This window comes from Triturus cristatus, chromosome 5_2 (genome assembly GCF_964204655.1).
Source record: "Triturus cristatus chromosome 5_2, aTriCri1.1, whole genome shotgun sequence".
Classification (NCBI taxonomy): domain Eukaryota; kingdom Metazoa; phylum Chordata; class Amphibia; order Caudata; family Salamandridae; genus Triturus; species Triturus cristatus.
Genome location: NC_140588.1, coordinates 757,689,039 through 757,707,412, shown reverse-complemented (window position 1 = coordinate 757,707,412; position 18,374 = coordinate 757,689,039). Strand labels below are relative to the sequence as shown.

The 18,374-nt window shown below is 46.0% G+C and overlaps 1 protein-coding gene across 2 annotated transcripts in view; it reads right to left on the bottom strand.

Annotated features, from left to right (window-relative positions):
• LOC146829228 (UAP56-interacting factor-like) overlaps window positions 1-18,374 on the bottom strand; it is an 801,405-nt gene that overhangs the window by 241,300 nt on the left and 541,731 nt on the right. The window contains exon 9 of one of the 2 annotated variants that reach the window (XR_014962204.1): window positions 856-957. The exons of the other annotated variant lie outside the window; for it this stretch is intronic. The gene's annotated coding sequence lies outside the window, so the exon portion shown is untranslated. The remainder of the gene's footprint in view (window positions 1-855; window positions 958-18,374) is intronic. 2 annotated transcript variants of the gene reach the window in all.

Below are 18,374 nucleotides of genomic sequence, written 5' to 3'. Positions count from 1 at the left end.
TTGTAACTTGTTGACTCATTTGATCCTCATGTAAAGCGCTCCGATATCCTTCGAGATCTGGTTTGCGCTATATAAAACTTTAAAAATAAAAAGAAATTAAAATCTGTTCCTTTGAAACGAGTTCCGGTGCGGGCCAAGACCTTTCTCAGGGTACACTGATTTGATTAGGTTTCCATATCAGGGGTTGGGGGGGTGGGGGGGGTACGAGAGCACAACACAATATTTACCTCAAATGATCCTAGAAACATAAAAACATGGGTATAAGCAAAATATTCTCGATCCAATGCCAAGGACACAAATTACATATACAAAGTACCAGAGCATGCTCACTAGATCTAAAGATATAGAACGGAGGTGTAGAGGTGCATTTCCTGTCAGTCACCGAAAAAGTGCCCAAAATCAGACCATCCTTGTGAAAAATATCCAGAGAATGGATACTAGACCTAGTGCTCACGAAAGATTTGCAATACTGTGTGATCCACACAACAAACCCACACCTGTGAAGAGAACACGAAACTAAAATATAGTAAATAATAAATTTCTAAAAGAAAGTATCTCTTAAAGTATGCGGTTTATAGTCTGGATATCAGCATAATGGATGAGGGAAGGACTTCATTAACATCAAGTGGATGGAAAAAGTGAAAATAGGGAGGGTCCCAAAGGTCAAATACTCACAAATCCTCTCACAGGAGCGAGGATAGAGGAAGGGAGACAATATAATGATTCAGAGTGCTCGAATGGCACTCAATCTCATCACTATCCTATAGATGAGGTGACAAGAAATAAAGGACTGAGTAACAGGATAGCATTCAGTTTCCTCTTTCAAAAAGCGAGAATAGAACAAGAAAAGACTACCTCCCAAAATCCTGTTCCAGTAGGTACAGTTGGTTCACAAAAAACAGTCAGATCTCCATATTTTCTGGATGATTCTTGGAGTTAAATAGTATTAGGGGACACCTGTAGATGGAAGAAAAGGAGTAGACAACACTCTCAATGAGTAAGATGAGCAGTTTATATGGATCCTATATTTGAGCCATGCAGGAAACGCTGCTAGCTGTATGTTGCTGACACAAAAAAAATGAACCAATAACTAGAGATCTGGGGTGCCATTAAATGGAGTAAACTATAGGCCCATCCTAAATTACAAAATTATAGGAGTCCCACCGAGAAAAACTGGCCCCCATTATATGCCGACTTTGTGACCAAGCAGGAGGTATGCTCACACAATACAAACCGCCTGGATAAAAGATTAGAGAAATGCGGGAACTGCTCACGGAGAGTAGTTAAAGAGAGCCATACTGGAAAAACTCACCTGCAATTCAGAGCCTGTCATATATTGTTCCTCTACGTCACTCAGGACAAATGAGCCTCCGGGGTATGAATTTCGCTGTATTGCCGACAACGGTGTCATGGCGAGGAGCAATGCCACGCAAGGTTACATGGAGCAGAAAAAAAGGATATCCGCCCGATCACGTGATTATTAAGACGTATGAAGTTGGACAACTAGATTGTAGCGCTCTATAGGTAGATAGGGAAGAAGGGCGAGCGCCATATTGGAAAAGAATAGGTATGCATAGAATCCAGACTACATGGAACCTCCAAAACTGAGGGAGAAGTAAAAAAAAGGGTAAACAGAGAGCCACAGAAAATGGAGGTTACTATAGGTAAAAAAAAACCTTGACCCCAAAAAATCAGAGGGGGTGTCCACAGGCTCAAATTTCTAGGTGATCAGGATAAGATCGGATAAACACCAAAAAGGGACAATTATCAAGGAGAATAGGCCAATGGGAATATAAACCAACAAAATGGGGATAATTACCAACGAGAATAGACCAATGGGAGAAACCCTTCAAACAATGGACCCAGGTAAGCCGCAGTTGGAATGGGGCGAAGGTCCTCAGGAACAGCGACCCCACCGATAGTGACAAGTTGTCTTCCGGAGAAGCAAGGAAAAGAAACGACTCCTGGGGAGTGGAGAGAAACACCTCCATCCCCCCACGCAGATGTGGCTGATGGTCTATAGGGCATTCTACCATGATGCCATTTCGTTTAGGCCCTTTTGTTGCGTTTCTATGGGCCATATCCAGAAGACTTCCTTTTTTTATGGTATTTTGTGGCATCTCTGCCTTTCTGTGGTACAATCTTTTCTAGTATGGTCCATCTGAGTTCCTTGTCGGTATAACCGCAGCTCTATTGTCCATGAAGCTATCCAGCACTAAATTAATCTTCTCTCAAAAAAGGTGAAGCCATCAGAGAGGCCCCTCCTATTTGTCTCCCTCTCCAGGCCTATCAAACAAATAAGTCACTGGCTCCACTCCAAGAAGCATGGACCTGGTCAGCACCTGAGTCGGGCGACACCCATCCAGCTGCGTGTCCCGGGACCTTTCATGCGACCGGGACCTCAAGCACTGCGAAGTCAACCAATGTCAGGCAGCGAGGAGTTTGCAAGAGAACTCCGCCAGCGCCATGAGATGCAGGGCACGGCAGTCCTCGCAGGTCTCCAAGCACCACAAACACACCAAGTGGTGGTCTGTCATCGGCATTTGCCTGAGACAGGCTCCACATGGTTTGAACCAGCCAGTTTCTTGGGAAACATGACTTCACAACATGAGAAAATTCCAAAAACAGGTTTGACAAAACGGTGAATAAAACTAGTCAAAAAGGGAACTGAGGTGTATTTCAGACCAGCGCTAACTGGCATGGAAAGAACGGACGTCAGTGCACTGAGGTGGCGCCTATATAGGTACATTATATGTCTCTTCCGGTTGATGCCACCTACCAGCACAAAGGGGTGCTGCTCGAAAGTCTTCTGGATCTAGTAGGACACCTGCGGATATTCCAAGGTAAGAAATCTGCAGCTAGAAGTCTCAAACATATATACACACACATATACACACACACACACATATCTATTCAATGAAAAAAACAAAGGTTAAAGCTTGGTTATGGTTAGGGGAAATTTTGCCTATACAAGCCAAGTTTAAACTACATAAACCTTAAAAATTCTGAAGTTGTAGCTATAACTTTAAATTACAATTTAACCACCGCCTTTAAATTATTATAAGTAGCAGACCTCGTTACAGATGCTTTTCGGCTTGCTAACCAGACAACATTATAACTTTACATGTATGATGGAGTGCTGTAGACTGGAGTGGCGTACAGTGGTGTGGGGTAGAGTGCAATAGCATAGAATGGAGTGGAGTACATTGGAGGTGCGTTCCAGAAATAAATTAGACGGCATATGTAAAGTTTCAGATATACTACATGAACAACTGAAAGGCCCATTTATGGTCAAATGCTAATGGAAACCTATAAAGAAATTCTTAACAAACAGAATACATCTTAATCTAAGGAATATGCTACTTACCAGTATGCATCTGTTCTTGGCATGTAGAGCTGCAGAGTTGTACACTTAGCATAGATCGCCATCTGGTGTTGGGCCCGGATGTTTGCAGTTTGTTTTTCTTCTTGGACAGTCTTTGGAAGTCACGAGTTTGGTGACTCCTCCTTCGGTCCGTACTGCGCATGGGCTTCGGCTCCATCCTCAGATTGTTTTTCGCCAACAGGGAAATGATGGAGCTTGGTAATCACAGTGAGAAACCCATGTGTGTAGTATCTAAATAAGATGTACTGGAACGGATACAGGTAGCCGGGGAGGCGGGTGGGCGTGTACAACTCTGCAGCTCTACATGCTAAGAACAGATGCATACTGGTAAGTAGCATATTCCGTTCGAGGCATATGAGCTGCAGATTGTACACTTAGCATAGATTATATAGCAGTACCCAACCTTAGCGGCGACCACCGGTATCCGTTGCAGCTGTTTGAAAAAGTGTCTTTAGTACAGCCTGGCCCACCCTAGCTTGCTGCTTGGAATGCACATCTACACAGTAGTGTTTTGTGAAGGTGTGCGGTGTAGACCATGTGGCTGCTTTGCAGATGTCATCTAAGGGTATATTCCCTAGAAAAGCCATAGAAGCCCCTAACTTTCTTGTAGAGTGGGCTTTAGGAGGAACAGATAGTGTTCTCTTTGCCTTTTGATAGCAAATTTGTATGCATTTTACAATCCACCTAGCTATCCCTGATTTCGAAATGGGGTTGCCTTTATGTGGTGGAGAGAAGGAAACGAACAATTGTTTAGTCTTCCTGAAGGGTTGCGTTCTTTGTATGTAGTATAGCAACGCCCTTTTCACATCAAGTGTGTGTAAGGCCCTTTCCGCAACAGATTGGGGTTGCGAAAAGAAGACAGGTAATTCCACTGATTGATTGAGATGGAAGGGGGAAATGACTTTGGGCAGAAACTTCGGATTTGTGCGAAGTATGACCTTGCTGTGATGCATTTGTATGTAGGGTTCCTGTATGGTGAACGCTTGTATTTCACAAACCCTTCTAAGGGAAGTGATAGCTACAAGGAAAGCTGTTTTCCAGGTGAGAAACTGTAGCTCACATTTGTGCATTGGTTCGAAGGGCGGACCCATTAGTCGTGTGAGAACTAAATTTAGATTCCATACAGGGGAAGGTGGTGCCCTGGGAGGAATTACTCGTTTAAGGCCTTCCATGAAGGCTTTAATAGCGGGCACTCTGAAGAGTGATAAATGCTGTCTGTTTTGTAGATAAGCAGCGATCGCTGCTAGGTGTAGGCGTATGGATGAATATGCCAGGTTACACCTGTGAAGATGGAGCAGATAGCATATGATGTGCTAAATGGATGCATCTAGAGGGTTGATATTATTACGGCAGTAAATTACAAATCTTTTCCACTTTGCGGCATAGCATGCTCTAGTGGTAGGACGTCTGGCTTCCATGATGATGTTCATGCAATCAGGGGGAAGGTTAAGGTATCCGAATTCTAAGATCTCAGGAGCCAGATCGCCAGGTTGAGCTGAGCTGGGTCCGGGTGCCTGATTTCTCCATGGTTCTGGGTTAGGAGGCATGGGGATAGGTGCAGTTTTTGATGTGGCACCACTGATAGTTGTAGTAGCGTGGTGTACCACGGCTGCCTGGCCCACGTGGGAGCTACCAGAATGAGTGTGAGGGAGTGCTGTTGTAGCTTCCTGACCACTAATGGAATTAGTGGGAGAGGTGGAAAGGCGTATGCAAATCTGCCTGACCAGTTCATCCATATCGCATTGCCCTTGGACAATGGGTGTGGGTATCTGGCGGCGAAGCTTGGGCATTTTTTGTTTTCGTGGGTGGCGAAGAGGTCTATCTGAGGATGCCCCCACTGTTGGAAGAATGGGTGAAGAACTTGTGGATGCAGTTCCCATTCGTGTAGTTGTTGCGTCTGTCTGCTGAGCAGATCTGCCATGGTGTTTTGTACGCCTGGAACGTGCTGTGCCAGGAGAAAGATGTTTTGGGGAATTGCCCATCTCCATATGCTCTGGGCTAAGCGGGAGAGCTGGGGAGAGTGTGTACCCCCCTGTTTTTGTATATAATACATCGCAGTCATGTTGTCTGTGCGAATGAGGACTGCTTTGCCCGAAATCTGTTTTGGGAAAGATTTTAGGGCTAGAAAGATCGCCAAGAGCTCCAGATGGTTGATGTGGAGCGATTTTTGCTGTGGCGTCCATAGACCTTGCATGGTGAGGTGTAGGAGGTGCGCTCCCCAGCCGGAGAGCGATGCGTCCGCTGTTAGAATCACCTGAGGAACCGGGTCCAGGAACGGCCGCCCTTTGGAAAGGTTTGTGGTGTTCCACCACTGCAGAGAGTGATGTGTGCGGCCGTCCACCAACACCAGATCCGTCAGCTGACCCTGGGCCTGGTTCCACTGTTGTGCTAGGCACTCTTGAAGTGGACGCATGTGGAGTCTTGCATGGGGCACTATGAAGATGCAAGACGCCATCATTCCTATGAGCTTCATAAACACTCTTGCTGGAAGAGTGTTGAGGAAGGAATGTTTTGCGTAAGGCTTGAATGCTTGTGATTCTCGCTGAGTTTGGATAGGCAATACCCTTGGAGGTGTCTATAGTGGCCCCGAGATATTGCTTTGTGTGAGATGGTATGAGGTGGGACTTTTGGTAGTTCACCGTGAAGCCTAGCTGGTGGAGCAGTTGGATGGTGCTGTTTGTATGTTGCACACATTGGTCGTAGGACGCGGCTTTTATCAGCCAGTCGTCTTGGTAAGGGAAGACGTGAATATGTTGACGTCTGAGGTGTGCTGCTACTACTGCTAGGCATTTGGTAAACACCCGTGGTGCGGTGGTGACCCCGAAGGGGAGAACCGTGAATTGGTAATGTTGTCCGTCCACCACGAACCTGAGGTATTTCCTGTGAGAGGGGTGTATTGGAATGTGAAAGTATGCGTCTTTCAGATCCAAGGTTGTGAGAAAGTCTCCCTGGCAGAGGAGTGGGAGGACTTGTTGTAGGGTGACCATGTGAAAATGGTCTGAATGTATGTAGGCATTTAGAGGCCGGAGGTCGAGAATGGGTCTGAGGGTCCCGTCTTTCTTTGGTATTAAGAAATATAGGGAGTAGACCCCTAGATTTTGTTGATTGACGGGGACCTGCTCTATAGCGTGTTTTTGGAGGAGTGAGAGTACCTCTTGTTTGAGCAGTGTGGAATGTTCTTGAGACATTGGACGGTGCCTTGGTGGGATATTGGGTGGGGTAGATGTTAGTTCGAGACAGTACCCTGACCGAATGATTTGGGTCACCCATTTGTCCGATGTTATGGACTCCCATGTGTGGATAAAGTCTTGTAGTCTGCCCCCGACCGGAGTGGGATGGTCTGGGGGGAGCAGAGGGGAGTCATTGTGCGGGTGGGGTGGCAGAACGGGTGTTGTTGGTTTTGCCCCTGCCCTTATTGTTGTTGCCTCTGTAACCACCTCTTTGATTGCCCTTTGAAAAGGTATTTTGAGGAGGGGACTTGTAGGAGGTAGAGGCTTTATCGGTGGAGGAGCCTCTGCCTGTGCCACGAAAGGACGAGCGTCGAAAGGAACGTTTAGAGGCTTGTGTTTGGAGTGCCCCCATAGACTTTGCTGTGTCTGTGTCCTTTTTCATCTTTTCCAGCGCTTCGTCTACCTTTGGCCCAAAGAGAGTTTGCTGGTCAAAGGGGTGATTGAGTATGGACGCCTGGACTTCAGGCTTGAACCCTGAGATCCTGAGCCAGGCATGGCGACGAAGCAGGACACTTGTATTTATGGCTCTAGAAGCAGTGTCGGCTGCATCGAGGGCACACTTAATGTAGGTGTTTGTAATTAGTTTACCCTCCTGTATCAGGTCATGAGCCTTGCGCTTGTGTTTTTCTGGAAGGTGCTGCATAAGAGCCTCTAGTTCGTCATAGTGTGCTCTGTCATATCGCGCAAGCAGTGCTTGTGTGTTTGCAATGCGCCATATGTTTGCAGCTTGGGAGGCGGTGCGTTTACCAGACGCGTCCAGAAGTTTAGATTCCTTGTCTGGCGGTGGGGCTTCTCCTGAGGATTGGGAGTTAGCCCGCTTTCTAGCTGTGGAGACAACTAGGGAATCTAGGGGAGCAGGGCCCTTAATGTATGCAGGGTCTGTGGGTGCCGCTTTGTACTTCTTCTCTATTCTAGGGTTCAGTACTCTGGCCCTGACAGGGTCTTTGAACACCTCTGTAGCGTGCTTGGTGACACCCTTAAGCATGGGTAAAATAGAAGTGGATTTGTCTTGTATGTCAAATGTGTCCAGTAGGAAGTCTTCTTCCACTGGTTCACTGTGCATGTCCACTCCATGGTAGTGTGCTGCTCTCTGCACTAAATGATGAAACCCTAAGTAGTCCTCTGGAGGAGACGGCCTGGATGGGTATAGGTCGTCCTGAGGTATATCTGGTATATCAGGGTTATTGTAATCCTCCCATGGGTCTGGGGTCCCTGGTGGAGTGGGATCCATTGGGACGTCCGTCGGGTAATTGTCCGGGTCCCCATCATCCGGATCTGGGGATGGGGCCGGATCGTAGTGAGGTGGAGGTGGCGGAGACCTGGGAGGGGGAGGGGGTGGAGGTGGTGGAGGAGGTAGGGGAGGCGGTAGTGGGGAGGGCACTCTGAGGGGAGAAGTAGCAGAGTCCTTCCTTTTGGGTGGTGGAGGAGGAGCCGGAGTATCAAGGCGTCTTTTCTTGATAATTAAAGTCAATAGTCCAGTCTTTGGATCTTTGGACAGAGTCTTTTGTAGAGGGTCTGGTGTAAAACAGAGCCAGTGGCGTCGAATCGTCCGTCGGCACCGGTGATTTCGGAGCCGAGGGCTTCGATGGTTTGTGTGCGCCATGCTTTTTTGGGGCCTCCCGTTTTTTCGGCGTCGAAGGAGTTTTCGGCGTCGGAGCGTCGGTGCCGACAGATTTATGTTTGTGTTTGGTCGGCACCGAGAGTCCAGGCTTCGGCACCGGTGGCTTCGGAGTCGAGCTGGATATTGCTTTCTTCGGTGCCAGATGCTGTTTTTCGGCACCGGGCGTCGGCTGGCTCGATCCCGAGCTGCCGTGAGACTTTGGATGCTTCGACACCGAGCCCGAAGGTGGGGTGATCGAAGCTTTGGTCTTGGTTTTGCCCAGGCCGGCAGGCGAGGGAGTAACCTGAGTCTCTTTGGTTTTGGGCGCGGGGGTGGGAGGGGGCACAGTACTCACGGCCCGCTGCGCCGGTGTGATGTCCTCCACGTCGGAGTCGTCGGCTTCGGAAGCGCTGACGACGTCTTCTTCCTGCTCGGTGTGTGTTTGCCCCGAAGTTTCGGCGCCGTCTCCGAAGATGTCCGGTGGAGCTGCAGACGATGAGTGCGCCATGGTGCGTCGAGCTTTTCGATCCCGGATGGTTTTCTTCGATCGAAAAGACTTACAGGCGGGGCAGTCTCTGGCCTCGTGTTCTGGAGAGAGGCAAAGATTACACACCTGATGGAGGTCGGTGTGGGGAAATTTAGACCCACATTTTGGGCACTTTTTGAACGGAGTCCTTTCCATCGGCCGGGACCGGAGTCGAGGAGGGCCCGAAGGCCGGTGCCGATGTACGGGATGGAGAAAAGTGCCGCTTCAAGAGATGAAGATGATGATGAAGAAACTCGAAGATACGAGGATTTTCCGTCGAGGCTGGAACCGTAGAAGTTCGAAGCCGGAGCACGAAGTATCACATCCGAGCCCGATGGCGGAAAAAAACAATCTGAGGATGGAGCCGAAGCCCATGCGCAGTACGGACCGAAGGAGGAGTCACCAAACTCGTGACTTCCAAAGACTGTCCAAGAAGAAAAACAAACTGCAAACATCCGGGCCCAACACCAGATGGCGATCTATGCTAAGTGTACAATCTGCAGCTCATATGCCTCGAACATAAGTTTTCTATGCATGCTCTCTGACTAACAAAATAAAACTGTGCCAAAGCCAAGCAAAAACACTCTTCCTTATGTATTCCTGTGCAACAAAACGGAAAATTGACCTAGCAGTTAGCTACAAAAACTACTATATGGAGGACATGACAACTGGCCAATAGGAAAAAAAATAATCGTGATCTTTATAACGACTGGCTTTCATTCACTTTGGCCAGCATATGTAGCACAATCCTACTAAAAGAAGAAAGGAAGCCCAAACCATTAACTAGACTGAGAAGTAAAATGTCAGAATTACTAAATGAACAACTAAAAGACATTTATGGTCACATGAGTATGAAAACCATTAAATAAATACATAACAAATACAAAAGATAAAAGTAAACATGATATTAAACCGATTGCCACTCTGTAGTTATAGTTAGTATTACCCAAGGTAGGAATTCCTTGGATATTAGCTCAATAATAACTTTAAACCTTTTGATGAATCACCACAACATTTTCCAAACCTATAGCATTTTCTACATTTTGAGTAACTCTGGGCCTTCACACTGCGGTCCAAGTTCACAGAGTTTTTGCAACTCCACACACTGCTTCGAGTGTGGAGTTCGCCAAATTATCCGCCTACATAGTGTAGCAGAGTTAATCAGCAACTACCCCTACTTAAACATGCAGCTTTTCGCAGCACTTACTGTTTGGTGCAATTGTTTTTTTTTTGTTCTGTACCGTGCTCCAACGACCTCAAGGCATGGTACGTGCTAAACATGTAAAGAAATAAAATGTGCTATTTCACTGTACCAATATGAGGACAACTAAACTTCTCGAAGGAGGAAGGATCACATACCCAGTTCCTAGGTGTAGTGCAAGGACTCCGTTTCCCCCATCTTGGCGTCCAAATTATTCTGCATATAGTGATTTCTGAAGCTCCACATCTTGCAGAGGACAAATGTGCTGTGCGCGCCTTACGGCCTTCTGCACTACTTGTGCCCTTGTCCTCGCTCCTCACAGCACTCCTTTGCAGCAGCTATGCCCGTTTAACCCACGACTGAGATCTAGCGGAGCAGCTTCCGCCCCTCGGGCCATGACTCCTCACTACCGGAGTCACATTGGACGAGTTCCAAACTGGACTCTTTCTAGTATACTACGTGCAACGTGCTAATACTGCTATCTGCCATTTTCCCGGCACCTTCCGGTTCACCCGCAAATGCACGGTGACGATTACATCGTTAGTGTACTCGCTATCAGATCATCCTATGCCTAATATTACTGGTGAAAATAATAGTTTTAGATGATTAAACACCGGCATTACATTGAAGAAGTTTCACTAATCGGGAATAAAGCATCTGCCGACAATTTAGAAATCATAGAACCAGGGGCTAAACCCTTATTACAGCCGGGACGGAAGTAAAACCGGTGGGGAGAACAAAAGCATATTTTCACCTTCCCAACAGCCTTGAAGAAGTCGTTTGAGCAATCACCCACGAAGAAACAAGTGTTGGCTAGGCGATCAAATTGAATAAAAAACAAAGAATATTTCGCAAAATCCTTGAATAATAAGAATACGTGCTGAATATAATTGTTTGTTTCAGGATACTGGCTCAACTAGGGCCGAACTTACCAAACAAATAGCGTGCACAGGACGTGAGTTTTGTTTGCAGTGGACCTCATCTTGGGTCCATATCAGAGGTTAGGGTGTTAGCTTCCCTCGCCTATGCACCGTACTAATACTTGGAACAAAAAATGTCTTACACTAGGGAGGCGCCATTTCCTCACTCATAAAAACCCTGGAGGTTTTTGTAAACTAACGCCTTCTGGTCCTGCTGTGATCTCGCAACCCCTTTGGGTCTCCGGTTGGTTGCAGGACGATTCCTGCATGCTATCGCTGATCACGTCCAATGGTAGTCCAACTCCTTATTGGCAGTGCCAAGAAGAAAGCCCGTGGCGCACGAGCGCTCTTAAAAGGCAAAGTAACATCCGGAAACACTATTTCAAGATGGCTATTTAATTTTGAAAGCTCCCCCTAGCCAATAGAGAGGCAAAATCACTGCATTCAGGAATATCTATTAGCCATGTTTGCATCTAAAGGAAATGTGCAGTTTGCTCTTTGAACATAGCAATAAAATGTAACTCATCTGGTACCCAGTCTTACTACTACAGAGCACTGTAAAATCTATTGCAGTAGTGGTGATAAAGCGCTCTATGTCAAAAACATAGTAAAAGTGACCTTAATTAAGGGCTCTGGCCTGCCTACTGTCACATGGATGTTTTAAACAGGTGCCTCTAAATAGACACTGAGACAAGATAACTGCATTATCTTGAATCTGTTAAACTTTTATACTTGGACGTACTCCTGCAGGGAGGAAGATTTACTTCTCTGTGTTGCTTGGCCGTTACGCTTCGAGGCACGCAATTTATTGACTTTAGAAGGATGAATACCTGAAATGCACCTGCTGTAGTGCACATCTTTGACCTGTCGGTTATCCTTCGATTTCTTCAACAGGTTCTGTGAGCTCAATGATCACCTCTGCATCCGTACGAGAACTCTCTAGAGTCTATAATTCAGGAAAAAACACTTGTTTTTAAAAAGTGCATTGTGGCGGCGTAGGTATTATTACTAAGCCTGGGCAAAGCACTACGCTATGCTTGCGTAGTTTGCGCTACTTCGCACTACACGAATTGTAAGTAGCACAGTGCAAACACGCGTAGCGTAGTGGTCATTTTTTGCTTGCTCGCGGTACTCAATGTCAAGTTGGCGACCGCGAGCAAGCAAAATAACATGCCGGCGAGACTTTTTCGCCATCAGCAACATCAAGTTGCCGATAGTGAGCGTGGAAAATAAACCTCCCGGCGAGCTTCTCAACGCGGAGAGGTCAGGTTTCTCATTGAGAGTGGTCGCGTATGCTCACGACGGCTCGCGATGAGAAACTACCAGTACGTGTTGAGAAAGCTGACGCTCGAGTAGAAATCTACTCGAGGGGCAGAAAACGACCGCTTGCACTGTGCAAGATGCAGTTTGCATTGATTGCACAGTGCGGACAAGCATCCGGCACTGTGCAATCAGTGCGAACAGCATCTTGCACAGTGCACTACGCAGTTTGCAAAGCTACGCGTAGCTCGTGTAGTGCACTTCGCGTAGCGCTACTTCGCAAACTACGCCCAGGGTTAATTATTACACACCTTGGTGGTACTTAACTTATCAAACTCGAAAGAAAGGCTGAGCTTGTCCTGTTAAACTTCACTACTGCGACTTTAAGGTTGTGCACGCAGTTGCAGCAGCCCATTGGACGCATCATATCCCGGCCTTCCCTTATTGTTTCCATCTCTCCCGTGCGGATCATTTTGTCCGACAGCTGCTGCTTTGGTGAATTCAGCTGTTTAAGTGACTTATTAATATGCTTTATATCTCTCCCACGCCCCATATAGTAATGAAGTAAAAAATTATTGTATATTGGGAAAACAAAAAAGCCATATATTGCCTCAATCAATATTTCACGATAATGCCATCAAGCTGTACATCGCATGTCATTACTGTTCTTTTTTTTGAACTGAAAACAATTAAATGAAAATATTTGAAACAAAAAAATAAAAAAGTGACTATGACATCTAATATTTCATAGGAAACGACAAGATGACCTTTCTCCCCTTCAGCGGGATGCTCTCACCTCTGGACCCCAGTACCACTGCACCGCGGCTGCAGTAATGTATGATACTCGCTCTTGGAGCGATTCTTTGAATTTACACCATAAAATGGAGACACACATGTTTAACTGCGTTTCATAGAACACCGTACTCAATGAAACAATACCCCAGACAGAAAAGGAGGTGCTTTTCACAGGGTGAACACATGACTGCTGATTCACTCAAGTACCAGGGGTAACGGAAGTAACATCACATGCTCTTTCATCGCGTGATAGTAGATGTCCTACTCAATAGTTTTAAATCCTCTAGTTGATAAGTATATGTCTCCATAAAGGTTAGCACTCAGGTTCTGTATATTACTAATTCCAGTCAGTGCTCCTCCCCTGCACTATGATGTTTGGTGTGCACATGCGTGTGGGCAATAACTCTGGGCTCAAGCTCGCATGGGGCAGTGGGAGACGCCCTTTGTACACGCAGAAAGGACGGTCACAAGCTTGGTTTGACCTGGGGACAGCTTCTTCCTGCCTGACCCCCTAGGAATGGAGGTCAGAGAGAGCACCCACCAAACCTAACTCCTTTGTAGATCCCTCAAAGGTGTGTGGGTCGGAACACACCCCCCAGACATGCAGCAGCCCCCACTGCCGGGTGGAAGAGATGAGGATTCACAATGGGATGGCACCTTCCAGACGCTGCTGCTGGCTCAGTGTGCGTCGTCGTCTGTCTACCCAAGGCCTTCAGCGGGGGTCCCAAGGATGGGTAGATGGCTGGCAGAGTGACTAGGTGTCCAAGGGGTAGATGAGAACACAATTCTAGGCATGCATGCGATCAACAATGTTATCAGCATTGGAAGCAAAAAGTCTGGGATGCGTGGCGCACACAGACTCCACCCGCAAGGAAAACATTGCGGAATCGGCTGAATTTTTCGCTAAGTCTGCAGAGTGAAATTCCGCGAGCTACACCAAGGCCTAATTTTGAGATGATGTAAACTTTTGGGGTGAATCTTTAAGCGGATGCAAAGATAACGGGGTCCCAAAATGTGTTTCTCCACCAATTTATTTTCTATAGACTACTATATTTGATGTAGCAAACAGCTGAATGGATTTACAGGAAATTTGGAAAGTTTATTATAATGGTGCAGAGATGATGCTGGTTGGTTACTGTTGTTCAGCAGGGTAAGTATTTTTAGGTCAAGCCTAGAACCAGCGTGCATGCGCTGCTCTGCGAGACTTGCTGTGGAGGAGTAGCGAATAGAAACCCCACCCACTCTCCGCCCATATTTGTCATTGGCTTGCGTCATTGTCTGTCCTATATGCTGGTATCCGATTCGTAGTCTCGTTACTCCCTCCTTAGTACAGCCTCCTCTTTATTTGTCACCTCCCATGGCAACTGGCCCCTTCACTTTGGTTGTGACACGGTATGTGTTATTTGGCCTCCGAGCACTATTTTATTTATTCAGTTTCTCTTAAGCGCTTTGGTGCCTTCTTTACCCCCCCCCCCCCCCCCGTTGTCGTGCTTTGTTTACATCCACCCACCCTCCCTTCCATTGTCCATGCCTTCTCGCTCCCTGTCCCCCCCTCCCCCACCCCCCGCCCACTGTCCGTGCCTGCTCAGTGTCCAGTCTGGTGCCTATGGTTAAATCTACAGCTGAGGAATCTGCTGTTCTATTATCCGCCAGAAAGATCTTACCAAAGATAAATAATGTGTTAGTTTGTATTAATTTATCTTTTTTATAGTGCAGTAGATGCTTTTGAAAAAACTGGTTTCTTGTCTATGCCTACATCAAATACGGGAGATACAGGTACATAACACATTTTATTCACTCCAACCTCAAGTCTTCTTGGGTCATTCTGCAAAGTCGTAAGTTGTACTGCTGCTCAGGGGAGGCGCTCATGCACATACTCAGCATTGCTGCAGTTAGCAGTGCCATGACCTTGTCTATACATTGTCACTGGTGTGTAAATTTCTTATGGAGGCTGAAGGACCCGTCATTCTAGTTAACATCACGGCAACACTGTACTTTTTTTCGAACATAAATATTCGCACCATGGAAAAGACTCGCTGTAAAAGCATTTCTTGCAGCCTCCTACTTACTGGCTTTCTTGGATTTGTTTTTTTACGTGAAGTGTTTGTGATGGTTTGTGTTTTCCTGATCATAGTTGGGGTAGTAAGGAATGTTTCCTGCATTTCGGTGCACAGTAACACTTTACGTTGATAAGCCGTCAGGTCATAGGCACTATAAATAGCAATTGTATGCATTATCCCCGCTCACTGGTTCACGTTTCCTCATCTGGTTGAGGAAATGCAGCACCACTGTCTCTGAGGGCAGCCTCAGTCGTTTTGTCTGTCTGCCTCTGCAGCTTCAGTCTCTGGAAGGCCTAGGTTTTCCTCGAGACACCTCAGTCTCTTTCCGGTCTGTGGTTTCCCTTGCTCATTTACACTTCCCAATGAATCTACCAAGTCTATATCGGTGTGTCTCCTTGCTTACTCTGAAGCTGTAATGTGTCTTATCTACTCTGCTGTTTTCCACGCCTTCGTCTGTGCTACATTTCTATTACAACTTCAAGGTTTCTTTTATATATACACAATTTCTCTGATTCTTGGTGAGAAGCTCTACGCACGTTATTCTCCTACCTCTGTTCCCAGAGCACTCAACTGGAGTCAGTCTTTGTCCCAAACACTCATTGCCCTCACAGTCTCTGAATCGCTCTTCCAGGCTGGCAGTCAGTGCCTTAAATCTGACCCTTGCATTAATTTTTTCTGCCAGACACTGTCTAAATTGTTAGCGCTTTGTGACTGTATGGCAGTACAGTTTCTTACAGACACTCGCTATATGGAACTGTCACCCGTTTTTAGGTCGAGCGTGGGCAGTGCATGCGGTATTCAGGTAGGGACTTTAAGCTCTACCCATATTTTTCATTGGCTTGTGTCATTATCCACTGTAAACTGTGGCTTTCATTCGTCAATAGGCTTAGTAGTACCTCCTTAGCACCGCTTTGTCTCATTTTGTAACCTCCTATGATGACAACCCCTGTTAATAGTGTTATTACTCGGTAGGCTTTAATTACAGCCTCCAAGCACTATTTTTTTCAGATAGCAATAGGTCTCTAACTTGAGAGTTCAAGTTATTTGCATTGTAAATGAAAAGGCCTTTTATTTATCAGTTTTAAAAACACATTAAAAAAAGGCATTGTCATTTACAATGCCAATAGCTCAAACTCTCGTAAATGAGACCTATTGCTTTGCAAATGCTTGTTTAATTTAGAGGGCAAAACCAAAGGGGATGATGGACGGAGTGTTGAACATTGCAAGCACTCACCCCCAGTCAACTGATCTGGGTTTAATCCATCATCAATCTTTAGCTCACTCCGCCACCCCAGTTCAGACATGGCCATATGCAAATCAGTCTGACCCTGTGCCTCATGGGGTGAATGTATGACATTGTTCTGCATTCTGTCCATCAACTGTTGTTTTTGCATTTTTCGCCCCAAGTGGGACGGGTATGTCCAGACGTGGGTCCCGTGCTCTCATGCCACTGGAATCAAGCTACCCTGGCTGAAGAGGGGTGAAACCCCGAAACCGGTCCTAGGATGCTTGTTTCCAGTCCAGGAAGGACCTGGCTTGGCAGTTCGGGCTGGACCGTTCCCATGAGGCACAGGATCAAGACTGATTTGCATATGGCTGGGTTCAAACTGGAATGGCATGTTGAACAAAAAAAACGATGGATTTAGGCCCAGATCTCTGTACTGGGGTCAATGTATGACATTGTTCTACATTCTGTCCATCAACTGTTGTTTTTGCGTGTTTAATTTATAAGGCATTTAAACTTAGTGATATTTGTCACCACAGTACTATTGCAGAATTTCACAACATTCTGTGAAACTACGTTACATGGCCGTAAAATTATTAAAAAACATATACAAAAATATAAATACATTTCCCTACCTATTACCATGGGTCAGGACCTACTACTTACCTATGTCTAAGGCCCTAACATTGAACACAGCCAAAGCGTTCTAAAAACAATATGGCTGCATTTTCCTTCTCTAAATACAGCCATCATTCAATTATATACTGGCTAGATGCTATTACACTCTTCGCCATTCCACTCTAGTCTATGCTACTCCACTCTGCGCTATTCTACGCTATTACACTTTGCCACTCCGCCGTACGCTACTCCACTCTACAGCAATCCAGTGTATTCCTCTCTACTCTGTATAACTCCACTCTACAAAACTCTACTACACTATATGCCACTCTACTAGACTCTGCTCCACTTTATCACCGTACATTCCACTGTACAAATTTGCACTCTACTCTATGCCTGTCCACTATTGCACAACACTCTACGACAGTTTCCAACACTGTACGACAAAACACTCTACTTACTATATGAGACAACTCAAACTTCTAACCGTTTCTTTGACTCTATGCCACTTGAAGGTATGCCAAACCACTCTCCGAGAATCCACCGTACCCTACTTCTCTCTACGCCACTCCACTGTAAGCTACTACACTCTTTGCCTCTCCACTTTTCTACGCTATTCCACTGTATGCTACTCCACTTTATGGTAATCCAGTCTATGCCACTACAGTGTACGCCACTCCATTGTATGGCACTCTCCTCCACTTTATATAACTTCATTCTATAAAGTCTACCACACTTCATGGTACTCTGCAACATTCTACTCCACTCTATCCCTGCACACATTCCACTGTCTACGCTATACTCTACTCTGTACCCGTATACTCCAATGTCCAAAACTTTATTCCACTACACAACACGTTTCTTTTTTACTACATAAAGTCTACTCCATGTCACTCTATTCTACGACACACCAACACTCTACTGCATTTTACTCCGCACTATGTTACACCACTCGACTCTACTCCACTGTACACAACTTTACCTCACTTTAGGCTACTATAGATCAATTCACTCTATTCTTACATAATACTGTACTCTATGCAACTCCACTCTACAACACTCTAGTTCATTGTATGCCACTCTATGACATTACTCCGGTTCATACCCATCCACTCCACTCTACTGTATGCCACTGTACAATACATTGTACCCCACTCTTTGTATGCCACTGCACCTCACTTTACTCCACTCTGATACATTACTCCACTCTACTACACTATTCTACTCTGACACTGTACTCTAGCACTGTACACCACTCTACAAAAGTCTACTAGACTGTATGCCACTCTACTTAGTCTACATCCCTTTCCAATTCTGTACGACACCCCTCTACACTACTATACAACACGGTACTCCAATTTATGACACTTTACTCAACTGTATGCTAAACCACTCCATTATAGTCTACCACACGCCACTCCACAACACTTTACTCTGCTCTACACTACCCCACTTCAGTGTACTCCACTACATTTCACTCTACACTTAATCCCACTCTGTGACACAGTACTATACTTTGCTCCACTTTTTGACACTCTTCTCTACTGTATGCAA